Raw genomic sequence first — 19,031 nt, 5'->3', positions numbered from 1 at the left:
CGTGTGTGTGTGTGTGTGTGTTTATCCAAAAAGAAAGTGTCTTAGTTCAGGCTCTCGTAACAAAAACACCATCCACTGAGTGACTTAAGCAGCAATCATTTATTCCTCAGTTCTGGAGGCTGGAAAAGTCCAAAATCACCAGAGCCAGCGTCTGGTGAGAGTCCACTTCCTGGCTTGTAAACAGCTGCCTTCTGGCTATGTCCTCACATGGAAGGGAGAAGGAAGAAGCAGGATTCCTCATGCCTCTTGTTTTAAGGACACTAATCTCATCATCAGAGCTCTACCCCATGACCTAATTACCTCCCAAAGGCCCATCTTCAAATACCATCACATTACATTCATGTTAACATATGAATTCTAGAGTAATCAAACATCCCATCCATAACAGGAGGTAAGCAAAAACTAATTTTTAAAATGGTTAACGATAAGGGGAAAGAGAGAACTTGGGAGATGGAATGGAATTTTGGAATCATATAAATGTTTCATATAATTTTTAAAAATAAGTTAATTCAGGGGGCGCCTGGGTAACTCAGTTGGTTGAGCGTCCGACTTCGGCTCAGGTCATGATCTTGCAGTTTGTGGGTTCAAGCCCCACGTCGGGCTCTGCTGACAGCTCAGAGCCTGGAGCCTGCTTCGGATTCTGTGTCTCTCTCTCTGCCCTTCCCCTGCTCATGCTCTGTCTCTCTCTGTCTCAAAAATAAATATAAACATTAAAAAAAATAATAATAAGTTAATTCAGGGGCACCTGGGTGGCTCAGTCAGTTAAGCATCTGACTTCGGCTCAGGTCATGATCTCACGGTTGGTGAGTTCAAGCCCCGCATTGGGCTCTGTGCTAACAGTTCGGAGCCTGGAGTCTGCTTCAGATTCTGTGTCTCCCTCTCTCTGCCCTTCCCCCACTTGTACTCTGTCTCTCTCTCTCTCTCTCAAAAATAAATTAACAAAATACATGAACATTAAAACATTTTTACATAATAAGTTTATTCAAAAAGAAAAAAAAAGCATCTCTGAAGGTAAAAAAGAAGCTTAAGCAAATTAACTTACTGTATATAAGGTTGGTAGAATAATCATACAGAAAATAAATATTTCAAGTAACTCAGAAACACAGTGTTTTGACCACACATCCCTATAAGGCCATATAGGGAGCTATATTCTAAAAAGCAAAATGAGCAAGAAATCTTAAAGTGTACATAGCAGTTTCATTGTTGGCAATAAACTTGGACTATCTCTTTCCTATTGCTGCTGTGACAAATGACCACAGATTTAGCGGTTGAACCCAATGCAAATTTCTCATTTCATACCTGTACGTCTGGACACAATTCCTGAGAATCGTGAGACACAATTCCTCTCCATCTGTGAACCTATGAAAGTCAAGAAACAAGTTATCTGCCCCTAAAGTGTCACAGAGGGACAGGCATAAGATAACAATGATAGACATTTGATTCAAAAGAGAAGAAAATGGAAGGGAAGACACGTGTCCCAAGCTATTTCAAAATCCAGCCCGAAAATTTGTTCCATGGTCTGGGATTAACCCTTTCTGGCTCACGGCCCCACCCTAGGAAGCAGCTTTTATGTCTTTTATGAAAAAATAGCACATGTTTGCAGCCCAGTAGTTTTATCAGCTTGTTTCTTGCCTGTAGAATTGGGGGGGCCCAGCTGTCTTCTTTCACATTGTACTTTCTCTGTACCTTTCCGTCTAAGCCGGCGGTGTTTCTGCTGGCATAAATTTGCAAGAGCTTTGTGGATCTGCTATGTCTGTCTCAGGGATTTGCTCCATTAGACAAGAGGCTTCCCCTACAGAAATGTCCTGGAGAATCCCATCTCTGTTCCCGGCTTCTGCCGAGGCAGCTGAGGGGTCCATGAGTCACACACCTTCAGGGCTCCTCCGTATGACTGGATACTCTGAACACTGATCCCTCCAAGGCACTAACAGAAGGTTGTTCATCCACACCCTTCCATTTCTTTCCAGAGCGTGCTTTCTGACAGCGAATCTCCTCATTTTAACTTCTTTGGTGTTCTGAATAAGCTGAGATTTCCCCAAATTACCAAGCTCTGGTTCCTTTTTGCTTAACCTCTTTCCTCTTACATTTCACGATAAGAAGCAAGAAGAAACCAAGCCCCATGTTGACCACCCTGCTGAGAAATCTCAGCTGAATATCCAAACTCATCATTTGCAAGTTTTGCTTTCCACAGAACTGTGGGACACAGTTCAGTACACTTTCAGCCGATTCCCTTTTCACCAGCTACCAAGAACGTGTTTCTCATTTCCATCCGGGCCTTACCAACAGCTCTTTTAATAACCGTGTTTCTGTCGATGGTCTGCTCCCGATGGCCCCGGTGCCCTCTGAGACGGTTTACCCTGCTTCTCACTCCCTTCTGAGTCAGCACTAACACAGCCATTCACATCCATATGTCTATTAACAATCTATTTGGGGCAATCTAGGTTTTTTTTTTTTCTATCACGCTCCAAAAATTCTCCCAGCTTCCAGCCATTGCCCAATTGCAAAGCCACTTCCACACTCGTAGGCATTTATTTCAATAGTTCCTTGTGTCCAGGCACCAAAACCCGTGTTCACTTCCTACTGCTGCTATGATAAACTACCATGGCCTAAAACCATGCAATTATCTTACAGTTCCAGAGGTCAGGAGCCTGAAATGGGTCTCACCGGCTTAAAATAAATGTGTTAGCAGGGCTGTATTCCCTTCTGGAGGTCCTGGGAGAAACCTGTTCTCTTGCAGTTTCCAGCTTCTAGATGCTTCCCACATTCCTTGACTCATGGCTCATTTCCACCTTCAATGCTGACAATGGCCAGGCTAATCTTTCTCCTGAGCTCTCTCTCTAGGTTGGACACTTCTGCCTCCCTCCTCACCATTTAAGGACTCTTGTGATTACCTTGGGCCCACCTGGATAACCCAGGATACTCTCCTTGTTTTAAGATCACTTGATTAATAAACTTAATTCTTTTTTTTTTTTTTGTATAAATGTTTATTCATTTTTGAGAGAAAGTGTGGCCAGGGGAGGGGCAGAGAGAGAGGGGGACAAAGTAGGCTCGGCACCAACGGTAGCTAGTCCAATGCGGGGCTCAAACTCATGAACCATGAAATCATGACCTGAGCTGAAGTCAGACACTCAGCCGACTGAGCCACCCAGGAGCACCTAGTACACTTAATTCTATCTGCAACCTAAACTTTCCCTTGCCATGAAACATAACAAATTCAGTTTCTAGGGATTGAGACACAGACACGTTTGGGGAGTGGGGGGTGTATTATCCTGCCTACCATAGTCAGTATTTTTATTTTGAAAGATACGCACATATATATGTACACACACATACAAACACATATTAAGATAAAACAAATAAGTAATTATAGTAAAGTTATAAGGAATCAAACTGATTTTTAGCATATGATAAAAGAGATACAGATATAAACTCAGAGTTAAGTTAAAACCCTGTATGGCCAATAAGCATATGAAAAAATGATCAACATCACTAACCATCAGAGAAATATAAATCAAAACCACAGTGATATATCACATTACACCCATTAAGGTGGCTACTATTTAAAAGAAAGAAAGAAAATAACAAGTGTTGGAGAGGATGTGGAAAGATTGGAACCCTTGCACACCATTGGTTGGATTGCAAGATGGTGCGACCACTGTGGAAAATGGTACGGGGAGACTCTCAAAAAATTAAAAATAGAACTCCCATATGATCCAGCAATCCTGCTTCTGGGAATAAATCCAAAAGAACTGAAAGCAGAATCCTGAAGAGATATTTGTGCAAATACCAAATACCTGTGTTTATAGCAGAACTATTCATTATAGCTAAGAGACAGAAGCAACCCAATGATCCATCAACAGATGAGTGGATAAACAAAATGTGCTGTATACATACAGCGGAATATTCTTCAGCCTCAAAAACGGAAGTCCTGGGGAGCGTGGGCGGCTCAGTCAGTTAAGCATCTGATTTCGGCTCAGGTCATGATCTCACGGTTGGTGAGTTTGAGCCCCGTGTCGGGCTCTGTGCTGACAGCTCCGAGCCTGGAGCCTGCTTCGGATTCCGTGACTCCCTCTCTCTCTGCCCCTCCTCTACTCGCTCTCTGTCTCCATCTCTCAAACATAAATAAACGTTAATAAAAAATTTTTGTGAAAAGAAGGAAATCCTGTCACATGCTGTAACATGGGTGAACCTCGAAGCTATTGTATTAAGCGAAATGATCAAGGCCATTGTGTTAAGTGAAATGTGACAGTCATAAAAACACAAATAACAGACAGTTCCTCTCATATGAGGTGTGTTAACTAGTCAATTCATAGAAACAAAGTAGAATGGTGCTTACCAGGGCCTGGCAGGAAGGGGGGATGAGTAGTTATTACCTAATGGGTATAGAATTTCAGATTCGCAAGATAAAAGAAAGTTCTGGATCTCTATTTCACAACAACGTGAACACACTTAACACTCCTGAACTATACACTTAAAATGGTTAACATGGTAAGTTTTGTGTTATGTTCAAAAATTTTTTTTACGTTATCTATAAATATTATCACAATAAAGAAATGAAAGCACGAGAATCAAGTTTCTATCATTGGTTTTTTTTAATTTTTTTAATTTTTTTTATTATGAAATTTATTGTCAAATTGGTTTCCATGCAACACCCAGTGCTCATCCCAACAGGTGCCCTCCTCAATGCCCATCCCCCACCCTCTCCTCCCTCCCACCCCCATCAACCCTCAGTTTGTTCTCAGTTTTTAGGAGTCTCTTATGTTTTGGCTCCCTCCCTCTCTAACCATTTTTTTTTCTTCCCCTCCCCCATGGTCTTCTGTTAAGTTTCTCAGGATCGACACAGGAGTGAAAATATATGGAATCTGTCCTTCTCTGTATGACTTATTTCACTTAGCATAACACTCTCCAGTTCCATCCACGTTGCTACAAAAGGCCAGATTTCATTATTTCTCATTGCCACGTAGTAGTCCATTGTGTATATAAACCACAATTTCTTTATCCATTCATCAGTTGCTGGACATTTAGGCTCTTTCCATAATTTGGCTATTGTTGAGAGTGCTGCTATAAACATTGGGGTACAAGTGCCCCTATGCATCAGTACTCCTGTATCCCTTGGATAAATTCCTAGCAGTGCTATTGCTGGGTCATAGGGTAGGTCTATTTTTAATTTTTTGAGGAACCTCCACACTGTTTTCATAAAAACCCTCGAGAAAGTCGGGATAGAAGGAACATACCTAAACATTGTTTTCTTGTAAACTGTATTTCAGAATAACCAAATAATTGATGAAAGTTCTTCTTCATAGAGGAATCACAGCTAATAAATGCAGAAGGAATGACAGATTTAGAAAACGGTTTCACATCCCCAGAAGAAATAACGAATCTAGGCAACATACCAGGACACAAATCTTGAAGCAAAGTTTGTGGGGAAACTTTGTAACAGAGAGACCAGGCTGACAGCTCCTGAGCCAACAGTTCATTCTTAACATGCGAAGAGCGTGACAACTGGATATTACAGAATCCCTAATGTGACGTGAGAGGAAATCTATATGTAAAGTACACTTGCTAGAGAAACACAGAAGAATAAAATCTAAAAATGCCTAGATGAACATGGTTCACAAGATCACAGGGAGGTGACACCAGCAAAAATGGCAGAGTGAGGATCTCGGAAAATTCTCTCCTCTATAAAATAAAAAATCATCAGAACCAACTTTCTCAGAACTCTGCCAATTAACCTGAGTTTATTACTGACAGAGCATTTATTAAATCTAGCTGAATCTCATTAACAACAGTGAGCCGGGGTGCCAGGGTGGCTCGGTCGGTTAGGCATCGGACTTTGCTCAGGTCATGATCTCACGGTTCGTGAGTTGGAGCCCTGCGTCTGGCTCCCTGCTATCAGCACCAGCCGCTTCAGATCCTCCGTCCCCCCCCCCCCCCCCCGTTTCTGCCTTTCTCTGGCTCTCAAAAAAAAAATAAACATTAAAAAAAAAAAAAAACCAACAGTGAGCTTTGTGGCATTGCAACTTGCCCTCATCCCTTGTCCCACTCTCCAGCTCCAAAGTAGTCTTAAAAAACAAGAGACACACTCCCCCCCCCCCCCACCTGCAGTGAAAATTCGCAGCCTGTCACTCCGCCAAGAAGGAACAAAAGAGGGTTGAAGCCCTTTCAAAGCCACAGCCCTAAAGAAGGATCATTTTTTAACCTGTCTGGTTAATTCTTGGAAGATCCCACTTACAAGGTTATCTGTAATTGACCTGACTCCCCCGCTTTCCCAGTGAAAAAGGGTAAAAAGCTTTTTTCCCCTGCGGGGACATTGAAAATTACACGCAAATGGTAACTTCACACTACCTAGGGTGGAGCAAACATCAGGCTAACCAAAAGGTTTAAAAGGAAGAGCTGGGAATGAGATATCCGTAGGTGCTTTGAAATTCTCATACACATTCCTGGGGATCTGGAACATCACGTACATGTATAGGCTGTGCGCAGGCTCAGGAAAGGCCGGAGAAAGCCCTGAGCTCTCGTCTCTGAGTGACTCTAAGATCTACACACACAGGTGAAGGCTTAAGGATGGGGTTTAAGTGGTCTGGTTCAACACGTACCCAGAGCCCCTTGGCAAAGACTCATTGTTTCCAGGCATTTAAAACACTCTGTCCAATCGTTAGCCGACCACTAACCTAACCACACAGGGACTTCAGTGGCCACACTTGACAAAGAATACAGACTTTACCGAATTCGTTCAGAAAAGTCATTAAACAAACAACATCTGCAACAAACAGCAACCAAAACCAACACTGGGGAGGGGGGTAGAAATCAATTTCCAGGCCTGCTACATTGTGTTATTTTAAATGGAGCTCTTTCAACAACAACAAAAAACTATGACAGGTGCACAGAAGCAAGAAAGTTGGACCCACACACATGAAAAAAAGGCAATCAGTAGCAACTGCCCCTGAGGAAACCTAGATGATGAACTTATCGGAAAAGACTTCAAAATCAGCGAGTTTAAGTGGAATGAAATTGTTCAGCCACAAAATGAATAAAGTACTGAAACCTACCGAAATACAGATGAGTCTTTAAAATACTATGCTAGGGGTGCCTGGGTGGCTCAGTCGGTTAAGCATCCGACTTAAGCGTCCGACTTCGGCTCAGGTCATGATCTCACAGTCCGTGAGTTTGAGCCCCGCGTTGGGCTCTGTGCTGACAGCTCGGAGCCTGGAGCCTGCTTCGGATTCTGTGTCTCCCTCTCTCTCTGACCCTCCCCCGTTCATGCTCTATCTCAAAAATAAATAAACATTAAAAAAAAAATTTTTTTTTAAAGTAAAATACTATGCTAAGTGAAAGAAGCCAATCACATGATTCTGTTTTAACGAAATGCTCAGACTAGGCAAAGTCTATAGAGGTAAAAAGTAGATGAATGATTGCCTAGGACAGGGGGTGGTGGGTATGGGGGAATGGGGAGTGACTGTCTATGAGTAGGGGGTTTTCTGGTGGAGAGAGTAAAGAGATTGTTCTAAAAATGAATTTGGTGATGGTGCACGCATCTATGAACCTGGTAAAAACCATTGGATTGTATTCTTTATTTTTTTAATGTTTATTTATTTTGAGACAGAGCGCGCACGTGCGAGCAGGGGAGGGGCAGAGAGAGAGAGAGACAATCCCAAGCAGGCTTCCCACTCAGCATGGAGCCCAACACGGGGCTTGAACTCACCACCCTGAGACCAAGACCTGAATTAAGATCAAGAGTCAGATGCTTAACCGACTGAACCGTCCAGACGCGCACACCCCTCCCCCACTTGTCATTTTTACTGCTTTCCTCATAAAGTCCTGTTTTGTCTGCTATTAGTACCGAGACACCATCTTTTTTGTTGTTGTAAAGATTTGCCTGGATTTTAACCCTTTCGTTCCCACCGTCTAGTGCTCCTTGATTTATGTGTGTTTCTCATAAACAGCATAGAGCTAGACTTCATTCATGTAATTGTTGCTTTTGCTTCAGTCTGAAAATCTCTGTGTGTATGGCTTAGATGACTATTAAGTGACCATCATTTATATATTTTTCTGATGGTTGCCATTACACTGGACTTATTTCTACCATTTTATTTTGTGTTTTCTATTTACCTGCTTCCTCTTTGCTTATTTTTTTTTCCTCCTTCCCTGACTTCTGCGAGATCACACATGCTTTCTTAATTCCGTTCTTCACCCCCACCTGTTTGGAGAACACATATTTTCATTCAATAAGTAGTTATCTTTATATATACTTCTCATTTTCACATGTTTCTCACAAACATCTAAGCAATATCTGTATCCCCTCCTTTTTTTTTTCTTTAAGTTTATTTATTTTGAGAGAGAGAGAGAGAATGAGCAGGAGAGGGGCAGAGAGAGGGAGAGAGAGAATCCCAAGCAGACTCTGGGTTGTCAGCACACAGACAGACACTGGGCTTGAACTCACAAACCACGAGATCATGGCTTGAGCTAAAATCAAGAGTCAGATGCTTAACCCACTAAGCCACCCAGGCGTCCCTGGATTGTATTCTTTAAATGGGTAAATTGTATGGTACCTGAACTGTATCAATAAGGTTTTAATTTTAGAAAATAATAAAACTATGCAAAGAAGAGCACCCAAGACGTGACCACACAAGGGAGAGTTGTTTCTTGGCCAGATGCTGCTCACCCAGCTTCTTCACACTTGAAAAAAAATTCTTGAAACTGTAATTATAGGCCCCTGTCTACTTCAACTTCACTTTTCAAGAAATGGAAAAGGACCACAATAACCCCTTGCTCCCGTTCAGTCTCAGCCTTAATACTCTAGTGGCAGGTGCACTGAGGGGGGGCATCACCTGCTAGCTCATTTAAGTTGCTGCGTGGAATTAAAACGAAAACCAGGGGCGCCTGGGTGGCTCAGTCGGTTGGGCAACCGACTTCGGCTCGGGTCATGATCTCGCGGTCCGTGAGTTCGAGCCTTGCGTCGGGCTCTGTGCTAACAGCTCGGAGCCTGGAGCCTGTTTCAGATTCTGTGTCTCCCTCTCTCTGACCCTCCCCCGTTCACGCTCTGTCTCTCTCTGTCTCAAAAATAAATAAAACGTTAAAAAAAAATTTTTAAACGAAAACCAGCATTTTACTCAGTCTTTCAGTATTTGCTGGACAGTTGAAAACTCTTGCAACCAGGAAGCATGTGGATTAATGAGCCCAGAGTCAAAAGAGTGGCTTCCGCCTTGGATGGTCAGTGGGCCAGTCATGACAAATGACCCAAGCCGAGTGGGGACCCAAGGGTGGACAGAACAGATATGTTCCTGCCCTCGTTCAGCCTCAAGTCTAGTAAAAGAGGCAATCATGAGCCACGTCCTCAGCCCAGGGGAGGACCCTAAGGGACAGTGACAATACTGCAGGAGCTCCTGAACGAGAGGCCACACAAGGACTAGGCAGTTGAGAAGGTCCAGATGCCCACTGGCAGTCTCCCATGGGACCGGAGTGGGGTAACATACTGTTTCTTCATCTGGGTGATGGTTACACAGGTGTGTTTACCTTATAACAACTCGGCAAGTTATTTACCTGTGATTTGTGCATTGCTGTCTCCATACGTTACGCTTTCATAAAAAATTTACTTGAAAATATTCCGATTCAAATATTCCACTGGAATCAAACGTAGACACCTTTCTGCATCTCTCTGCACTTCCTCTCTAACTATGGCGCCCACTTCCTCTCTATGGCGCCCACTTCCTCTCTAATGTAACTCACGCACTCCATCCTCATTCTCTATGCTCTAAGCTCACCAGCCTACATTTGGTGGCAGAAATGCCCAAATTGCCCTGGCCTGAGAATCTTCTACAGGCTTTTCTTCTGCCTGAGGTGCATTTGTCTGTTCTTCGCGAACTTCATATTTCTAAAAATCCCATCTCAGTTGAAATGGCATCCCCTCAGAGATGCCTGACCTCACCGCTCCACCTACATTGCCCGGCGCCCTGCGTGGTCCTGTCCCAGTGCCCTGTGCATGTTTCTCATTGCACTAGACTCATTGCACTTTTGGGTCTTATCACCTGTCTCCCAGGATAGACTATAGCATCCATGGGAGCCAATGCTGTAGCTCACTCAACATTTTACCACCATGCCCAGTAAAGTGTTCGATGTGTAACACTTGTAAGAAGTGTTTGCAAATGAGTGAATAAAGAAACCGAAGGCAATGCTCAACCCAAGAGGGGAGCAAGGACATGGCCTTTCAGGCGCTGTGGCAAGACAGTAGGTGAGGTGTGTTGGCAGAATCTTGCCCCCCATCTAGTCACCCTAGACTAGCAATACTGGGAGATGATGAATTACAGTTACTCCTAGAGTCAACCTTTCAAGGGGAAGGTTGAATGTATTAAATGCATTTAATAGCACAATGAAAGGAACAAAGCCCCTGTAATTTCCCACCATCTCCTTACCCCTACCAACCTGGGAAATCGGTGGCATCACAGCATCTTGATTCTTAACACAATGGCACAGGGGCAGTTCTGGCTTGTCAGAGGATGTGACTGTCAAAGCATCTTTGTGTGCAGGTGTGATGATGCTTTTCCCACAAAGCAGGGACAGACTGCAGGCTGTAATTTTGCCCTGGCCCCTATTATCAAAACCATACCATTCCTCCCTAACCTTAGAGTATATCTAAAAGTACTCCCCCTAAATGTACCAGGTGCAGCCGGGGAAGGTCTCTTAATGCCGAAGGAGATGTTTAGAAAGTAGGAAGAGCTTAAATCAGCGCTGGTCAGAGAAAAGGCCAGCACCCCTGGGTCAGCCCTACACCAGTAACCTGCCCCCGGAAGGAAGCCATTGGCCAACCCCCGGTGGCCTACTCTGACCAGCCACTTGCCCACAGCCCAACCCCTCACCTGAGTACAGCCTAACCCTCACTCTGTGCACAACCTGACCCTCACCCTGCCCACAACTTGACCCCTCAGCCTGGCCTCAGATGGACCCCTTGATTCCAGGTACACACAGTCTTGCCCTTCAGTGTACATCTTATTTCCTTATCCATACTGTGAACTTTCTGGGGCAAGACACCAATGCCTCCTGAGAAACTGAATATACAAGTGGACAATGACCAGACCATATTGGACAATAGACCCCTTCCCCACAATCTCTAGCAACCAGCCCAGGAAGTCAAATGCCCACAGCAACCAGCGTAGAATGGTCAGAAATTGTTCAGTGACTTCCAGCCTCTTTATTTCATGTACCCACGTCCAACCCAGGACCAACCAGGCAAAGGCGAATATGCTTCCCAAGCAGTCACATAAGATGCCCCTCTTCTAGCCAGGCTCCTTCCAGGGTCCCCAACAACCCTCCAGTCACTGCATGCGTGCCTGAAGCCTTCCTTTCTATGTTTGCTGTAACACTTTCCCGCTCCCTGCCTGCCTTGAAGTCCCTGACAAATGCAAATAATGGTGGCTGACTCCCTTGCTATGACAGACTCTGAATAAACAGTTCTGTTTGTTCTCACCTAGGTGGTCTTCCTTTCTGTCCACAGTTTTCCTGGATGGTCCCAACAAGACACTGCAGCCCCCAGCCTTTGGCCAGGTGCGTTATATGCTGACAACGTACTCGTGACTTCAAATCCACACCAGTGTGGTGAGTCAGCACTCCGGTCTGAACTCCCCTCTCTTTACAGTGAGTCCTTAGCTACTTATTAGCAGCTCAGGGCCCAGGTTTTTTGGTGGTGTCTCCTTTGTCTGCATTCTTGGTAGAATTGGGCCATCCCTCTTCACCTCTTTGGCTGTCTTTTGTGCTTCCATTTTATGCTGTTCTGTTAAAATTCTTGGTCACAGGAAGGAGAATCACAGGCCAGAACACAAGCAGAGGCCCCCTGTAGACCTGTAGATCAAGCGAGCCTCACAGAGCATTGAGTTTGTAGTTCTCACCGCACTAGGAATCCGTTCAAAGTGCTGTGGGTCACCAACAAAGCTACATAAGGTTCCTCTTCCATCTCAATACCTTGTCTAGACGGTCTTCTCTCCGGTTTTTCCGAAAGAGCACAAATTGTCAGGTCTGTATTTAGAGACAGTCAACTGTCAGTACAGGAGGTCCTAAGACACAAGGGGCCAAAGCATGACGTCTCTACCACCTACTGCCAGCTCTCATGGGGTCATCCAAGTCCTTTCCTCCTCCAGGAAAACCCCTGCCTCGAATTTGGATGTTAGAATCCAAATTCTCGTACCTGTCTTTCTAAATGGCCTGACTTCACCACGGATCATTTGGACCCTCAGTGGCCACTCTGGGGAACACATGACTTGCACACAATTGTTCATGTGAGAGAACTTTAGAAAACAAAGGGAAGAGGATTATTTCGATCAGCGTACAGAGGTCCCCAAAGGAAATTCTGACTTAAACATTGCTTCACTGGAAGATTCTTTAGCCAAAGCTAATGAATAATTTGAAAACTTAAGTAACAGCAAACAAGCCTCTGCCTTTATCTTCCCCCTCCTTGCCCTCCGGTTACTTCCCTAGATGCAGCCCCTGCCTCTGCCCCTCCCACCCTTCCACTGCTCCCCCTCCACACCGCCAGTGACTCCTCCCTCCTCCTCCCTGCCACCCCCTACCCTTTCCCCAACAACTCCAAAGACCCTTAAATGCCAGTCACTGCTAAAGGCTCATGCCTACCACAGGCCAGGTATCCAGACAACTGTAGAATTTAAACCTTGGACCAGAACTGAATGACTGACTACAACGAAGGATTTCCCTAAATCCAGAGAAGACCAGCAACTATTCATAGAGGAATGCAGCATTCTTCTGGGAATTGAAGAATGTGACCAGGGTTACCTGAGCTATTATCAATTTCACACACATTGCTCCGAACCTCACTGCTGAATCCCGGATGACAGAAGTTAATGAAACTGACCGGATCTCTCTTACCACGGTAAACCCCACGGTCAAAAACAGGCCCAAAAAGTAGAGCGAGATCCCCAAAATCCATACCTGAAACTTCTCTAATAAAAGTCTGTTGGGCCGGGTGCCTGGGTGGCTCAGGAAGTTGAGCGTCTGACTCTCGTTTTTGGCTCAGATCATAATCCCAGGGTCGTGGGATGGAGCCCCGCATCAGGCTCCACATTGAGTGTGGAGTCTGCTTGGAATTCTCTCTCCCTCTCCCTCTGCCCCTCTCCTCTGCTTGTGCACTCTTGCTCTCTCTCTAAAATTAAAAAAAAAAAAATGTGTCGGGCCACAATTCTAATCATGCAAAAGAAGAAAAGCTAGGCTATGGTGCCCTGTTGTTTGCATTGCTGTTTGTGTTTCAAACACCGACCTAAACATGTTCGTGAAGGTATTTTGTAGATGTGATAAACGTCTACAGTCAGTTGACTTTAAATAAAGGAGATTACCCTCAATAACGTGGGTGGGTTTCATCCAATCAGCTGAAGGCCTTAAGAGCACAAACTGAGGTTTCCCACAGAAGAAGAAATTATGCCTCAAGACTAACATCAAAACCCTACCTGGGGCACCTGGGTGGCTCAGTCGGTTAGGCAACCACCTTCACTCAGGTCATGATCTCACAGATCGTGAGATCGAGTCCCACATCGGGCTCTGTGCTGACAGCTCAGAGCCTGGAGCCTGCTTTGGATTCTGTGTCTCCCTCTCTCTCTGCCCCTCCCCCATTCAGATTCTATCTCTCTCCTTCAAGAGTAAATAAACAGTAAGAAAAAGAATTAAAACCCTACCTGAGTCTCCAGCCCACTGGCTTGCCCTACAGATTTCAGACTCAGGACTGCTATTTCATTCATCTCTCACCTGAATTTATAGCTGGCACTACAGATTTTGGTCTTCCTAATGCACAACTGAGGCAATCAATTCCTTTAAAATATATATATATATATATATAGTATATATATATATATATATTTTATATATATATATATATATATTACAAGGATACGTGTAGGTATTATAAGCAAAAGGCACACTGGTAAAAGATCATTCCATTTTACAAAAGAAAAGTCCCTCCATTTAGGCCAATGAGGGTGCTCCAGAGAAGGAAAAAAACACTCAAAATCCTGCCTTATCCATAAACATCCAATGTAAATGACTGCACATAGCGATGGTCACCGTTAACAATTCTTGGTAGACATAAGTGCTACGGTTTATACAATAAACCTTTTTTGTTCAACTTCTTCCTCGGAGTAAACATACCACCCAGGTGGCAGATATTTCAAATAGCTCACGGAATTTCCCTGTCCTCCAGCCCGTAACGATAACCCTCAGGCCTTGACTGAAAAACTTTCCTTCCTGCTCTGTGTGAGGCCCCTGCCAATTTAATAGAAAAAGATATATTTGGCCAACAGAATTGTGACACGAAGTGTATACCAGAGGGACTCTTTCTTCAGGTTCCAGAGGACTTTTCTGCTCATAATCAAGTCGGGTCTGTTCTGGGTATGCCTTTACCTTCTCCTTTAGATTTGATGCATACACCCAAAAAAGCCCTGGACACCATTTGTGACTCTCGAAAGGAAATGCTTTGGCAGCTAGGTGCCAATCTCAACCAAGGTGTATTTGTTTCCTGTGGCTACTGTTACAAAGGAAACAAACCAGTGGCTTGAGACAACAGGAATTTATTCTCTCACAGTTCTGACAGTGGAAGTCCAAAATTCAAGATGGTGGCAGGGCCACACTCCCACCAAAGGCTCCTGCGGGGGATCCATTCCTCGCCTCTCCCTGCTTCTGCTGGCAGCTGGCAATCTCTGGCCTCCCTTGGCTCCTGGTCTCTGTTCTCTTGTCTCTGTCTTCACGTTGCTTCCTCCTCTGTGTATCTGTGTCTCATCTCCCTGTGGCTCACTCGTACCAAGATACTTATCATTGGGTATAGAGTCTACTTGGATAATCTGGGACGATCTCCTCATCTCAGGATCCTTAACTGAGTTGCATCTGCACAGACTCTTTTTCTAAAGAACGTAACATTCACAGGTTCCGGGGATTAGGAGGTGGACACATCTTTTGGGGAGCCACCAGTCAATCCACTACACAAGGTTATGAAGCTAACTAAACCACCAAAGAATAGGTCTCTGGAGGGATTCAGAGAGGCCCTTCTAAAACACCAACACTTAGCTTCTGATTTTCAAAAGGAAGAATGGAGACCAAAAAAACAATCTCTTCGTAACCTTTACTCACATAATCTCTGGCACTCTCAAGGTGGCCAGTTGGTAGAACCAGATGATCTCAAATGGATATTAGCTGAATGAGTCATCAGTGTTCCTCTGCTACGTATGTGCAGACCCAGAGCAGCCTTCTGCCCAGATCAGAGCACTCGCTGGGCCCTGCAGGGTCCAGTGACCACCTTCCTTCAAAGGCCTGAGGCCCTAGACGACAGCTCAAGCCAAAAACTACAGGAACATGTCAGACGCGTTCCAACCCTGGGCCCTTTTGATTCCCTTTTGGGAGCAGGGACATGTACCACTGCAGTCCAGCTCCTACTGGTGCCTCCCAGAAGCACTCCTCCTAGAACGAAGGTGCCCGCTCCTGCCCTAGACAGACCAGGCTCCCTGGAATGTAGGAAGTCCTCCCTAGTTACCTCTTGCAAAAGGCTGGCAATCAGGGACAGAGACATATGCTCTAACCCTCGACAACACTCAGAGGTGTGCAGTCCTTCATGCTTTGACTCACTCACCGGTTTCTTCATTTGTTGATTCACATGTTCCTCCACCGACTGAACAAACTCCCTGAGCAACTTCAAGAGCCCAGGCCTGCACTAGCTGCTGGGCACAAAAAGACAATTATGTCAGTCACTGGAAATCCCAAGAAGGCCACTGTCTCCAGATACCACAGGGAAACAGTGAAATTACAAAGTACTAGAGAGGAATAAATCAAAGACAATGGAGACCCAAAGGAGGTGAGTGGGATTTTTGCAGATACTTAATCCCCACGTGGGACAGTTATTATCACCATTTTACATTCATGGGGGAAATGGGGGATCAAAGAATAAGTGACGGGGGCACCTGGGTGGCTCAGTCGGTTGGGCGTCCGACTTCAGCGCAGGTCATGATCTCACAGTCTGTGAGTTCGAGCCCCACGTCAGGCTCTATGCTGACAGCTCAGAGCCTGGAGCCTGCTTCGGATTCTGTGTCTCCCTCTCTCTCTGCCCCTCCCCTGCTCATGCTCTGTCTCTCTCTGCCTCAAAAATAAATAAAAACATTTTTTAAAAATTAAAAAAAAAAAAAAGAATCAGTGACTAACCTACAGAAGAGAGAAGAAGGGGGAATTTGGTAGGAGCCCAAGGGATAAGGCATGAAGAACACTAAAGTGGGGAAGGCCAGTCTCACTTCCTAATTTTCTTCCTGGGATACTTGGGATTTTTTTTGCTTCCTCCATCCCTCTATCCTCCAGGGAATCATTATCAAGGGAAATCCTCCTTTTTTCACTGTCTTCTCCCGCAAATCTTGGCCCAGGAGAAAGGAAATGGAAAATGGCTTTGGGCCATCGTATTTGTGCGCTGGAAGGTTGACATCCCAGCAGGAGCTGTCTCAGCCTCCCTAATTGGGATTGGAGTCATGCAACCCTTCCTGGCCTCTCCAGTTGATTATAGGCCACTTCCTCTCAGTTGACCGGCCTATTTCAATTCTGTGTTAGGAAATCTCCCTCGTTAGCATTTGCTGCTCTGTTTGAGGGTCAGAGAATTGGTCAGGTTAGCAAAGTTTATCCCTGGAACTTTCTCATCTTTCTTTTCGTTTACCACAGAAGATTCTTATGGACGGTCTTCTCCTCTCCTGGCATTACACACAATGGGTAATCTGATCTCAGGGGCTGGATGAGATAGTAACTTTGTATATCACCTCTACCAGCAGGTACAAAGAAAATGTGATGTAGTCAGAAACACTGGTTGTTGGAGTTAGGAGATCCAAATTATAAGGTAGACTTTTCGGCACTGATAAAGGAAGGTGATTCCCCATTGGCAGCGGGTGGATTCTACTCTAAAGGGATCGCCAACTCTCCATGAAGGTTAAAGCAATGCTAGCTGAGTCTCCACTGCTCACTTTGATTCCCCTTGTGCATTCCCAGAGCTGAGTGAGTTGGAATTCTCACCATCGCCAGTTCATTCCCAAATGGTATCCCAACTCACCTTTTTGTAGCAGGCTGTGCTGGCCATGTGCATGGTAGGATTGGTCAGAAAGGAAGAGCCACATGAAAAGCATCCACTGGGCCTGGATGGAGTGTTAACTGGGGTTCAGAGCAGCCAATCTACTTACTCTTCTCACAATCCATCCACGAGGCATTGCCTAACTAATGCCCAAATCAATTCTTCCTGGGACTCTTGCTGTCCTGCAGCACAGACAGACTGGATGGTCATCAGATTCATTCCCTTTTCCCTGGGCAGTTGGCTGAACCACATTTCCCCCTTGCATCTAAGTGGGGGCATGGGCTTGGACAGAAGTGTTGTGTGTGGCTCCTAAAATGTCTGCATAATCTGCCGCAGTCCCCTCTGTTCTTTGGGCAGCTGGTCGTTGACAGTTTAGAAAAGGTCTCCAGGATCCTGGAGAATTTCCAGGCTCTGGGAAAGAGTGGAGCCACGCATTGGAAGGAGCCTGGATTCCTGAGTCGCCTCATAGAGATCTGTCCCTGACAGCTGCCGACCAGGTACATTCACACTGGATGTTGAGTAAGCGAGAATTAAAGTTTCGTTGCACTAAGCCACGCACACTCGGGGGTTGTTTATAACAGCTTTTAACCTACCACAACTAATCTCTGCCCCACTCGGAAAGTTTTCCACCCCAGTGGGTCTTCCAACTCTGTACGGTATCCTGCTTCTCAGCTTATTTCCTCTCCTAAGGAAAATTTAAAAATAAATAAATAAAAATTAAAAAGAAAGAAAGAAAGAAAAAGAAAGAGAGAATATCTCTTAGGAGCAGAAGCAAACACAGCTGCAAAGCAAACACCAACTCCAAGGGTCTGCAGAGCCGTGGGCTGCTTGCCAGGCTCTGAGTGGGGTATCGTTCTCTTGGCTCCCGTTCCCAGCCTCTACCATTTCCACTGTGACGGGAGATACAGCCACTAACTTCCAACTCCCCTCATTTTAAGCAAAAATTAGCATAAATAATCAAATCATAACTGGCCTCAGGGCGCGTGGGTGGCTCAGTCAGTTGAGCGTCCCATTCCTGAGTTCTGCTCGGGTCATGATCTCATAGTTCAAGGGACTGAGCCCTGCATCGGGCTGTATGCAGAAAGCACGGAGCCTGCTTGGGATTCTCTCTCTCCCTCTCTCTCTGCCCCTCCCCCACAAATGCCCCTCCCCCACAAATAAACTTTTTAAAAAAAATCATAACTGGCCTCAAGTTCCCTGCAGGCTCAAGGGATGGGGCTAGAAGGACAGATTACAAAGTATCTCCTTCCGGCAGACAACGTCCTTTCCCCGGATTCTCCCTGACCCACGACCACCAGGAGGTGCCAGTCCTGAGCTCCGAGCTCTGCTAAGTTGAGGGTGAGGGGAGGTAGCCTTGAGGCCTCCCCCCCTTCACCCATCGCCCCTGCTGACCACAGTATGTATCTGGGGCGAATGGCACAATTAGGGAGATCAGGAAGGCTGAGATCATGGGTCAGTCAGGATTATAGGTCCGGTGGTAGTCAGGGGTACAGTCAAGCGCTGGTAAGCTTAAAAGTTAGGCTAGGACTAGAGATCCGTTTGCAGCTGAAGAATAGACTGGATGTCCGTGTTCTTCACAGGGACTGATACCGGGAAGTGGCAGCTTTAACCGGGTCTCCCAATGATATGTATGAGTTTGCACCCTTTCAGATTCCACTGCTATACGGGGGGGGGGGGGGGGGGGGGGGGGGGGGGGGGAGTAGTGGAAAAGAGTTCCTCTGGATTTAGATCTTCTTTGAAGATTTAATCGGAGAGAGTCTCCCGGACTCAGATATCAAACCAGAGAAAACTTCTCCTCCTCCTAACTCTTAGGAACGCTTTCTGCTATTTGAATGTGAGCCCCAGAATGGCAGGGACTTTGCTTTACTCAACATCATATCCCCACTGCCAGCAACAGTCACTGGTTTAAAGCAACCGTCATTACCTTGTGTTGAATGAACGGATAAAGGCTGGT

At 45.3% G+C, this 19,031-nt stretch overlaps 1 long non-coding RNA gene across 1 annotated transcript in view; it reads right to left on the bottom strand.

Annotated features, from left to right (window-relative positions):
• The window catches only part of LOC109274749 (uncharacterized), a 78,084-nt gene extending 66,576 nt beyond the window's left edge, over positions 1-11,508 (bottom strand). Inside the window, exons 1-2 of the long non-coding RNA XR_008417768.1 lie at positions 11,462-11,508; positions 1,300-1,359 (exon numbers count right to left, since the gene is read on the bottom strand). This is a non-coding gene — a long non-coding RNA (uncharacterized LOC109274749). The remainder of the gene's footprint in view (positions 1-1,299; positions 1,360-11,461) is intronic.
• Between the last annotated feature and the right edge of the window lie 7,523 nt (positions 11,509-19,031).

Source organism: Panthera pardus, unplaced genomic scaffold, assembly GCF_024362965.1.
Source record: "Panthera pardus isolate Hobbes unplaced genomic scaffold, ASM2436296v1 HiC_scaffold_25, whole genome shotgun sequence".
NCBI lineage: Eukaryota > Metazoa > Chordata > Mammalia > Carnivora > Felidae > Panthera > Panthera pardus.
This window is presented reverse-complemented; position numbering and strand designations above follow the sequence as displayed.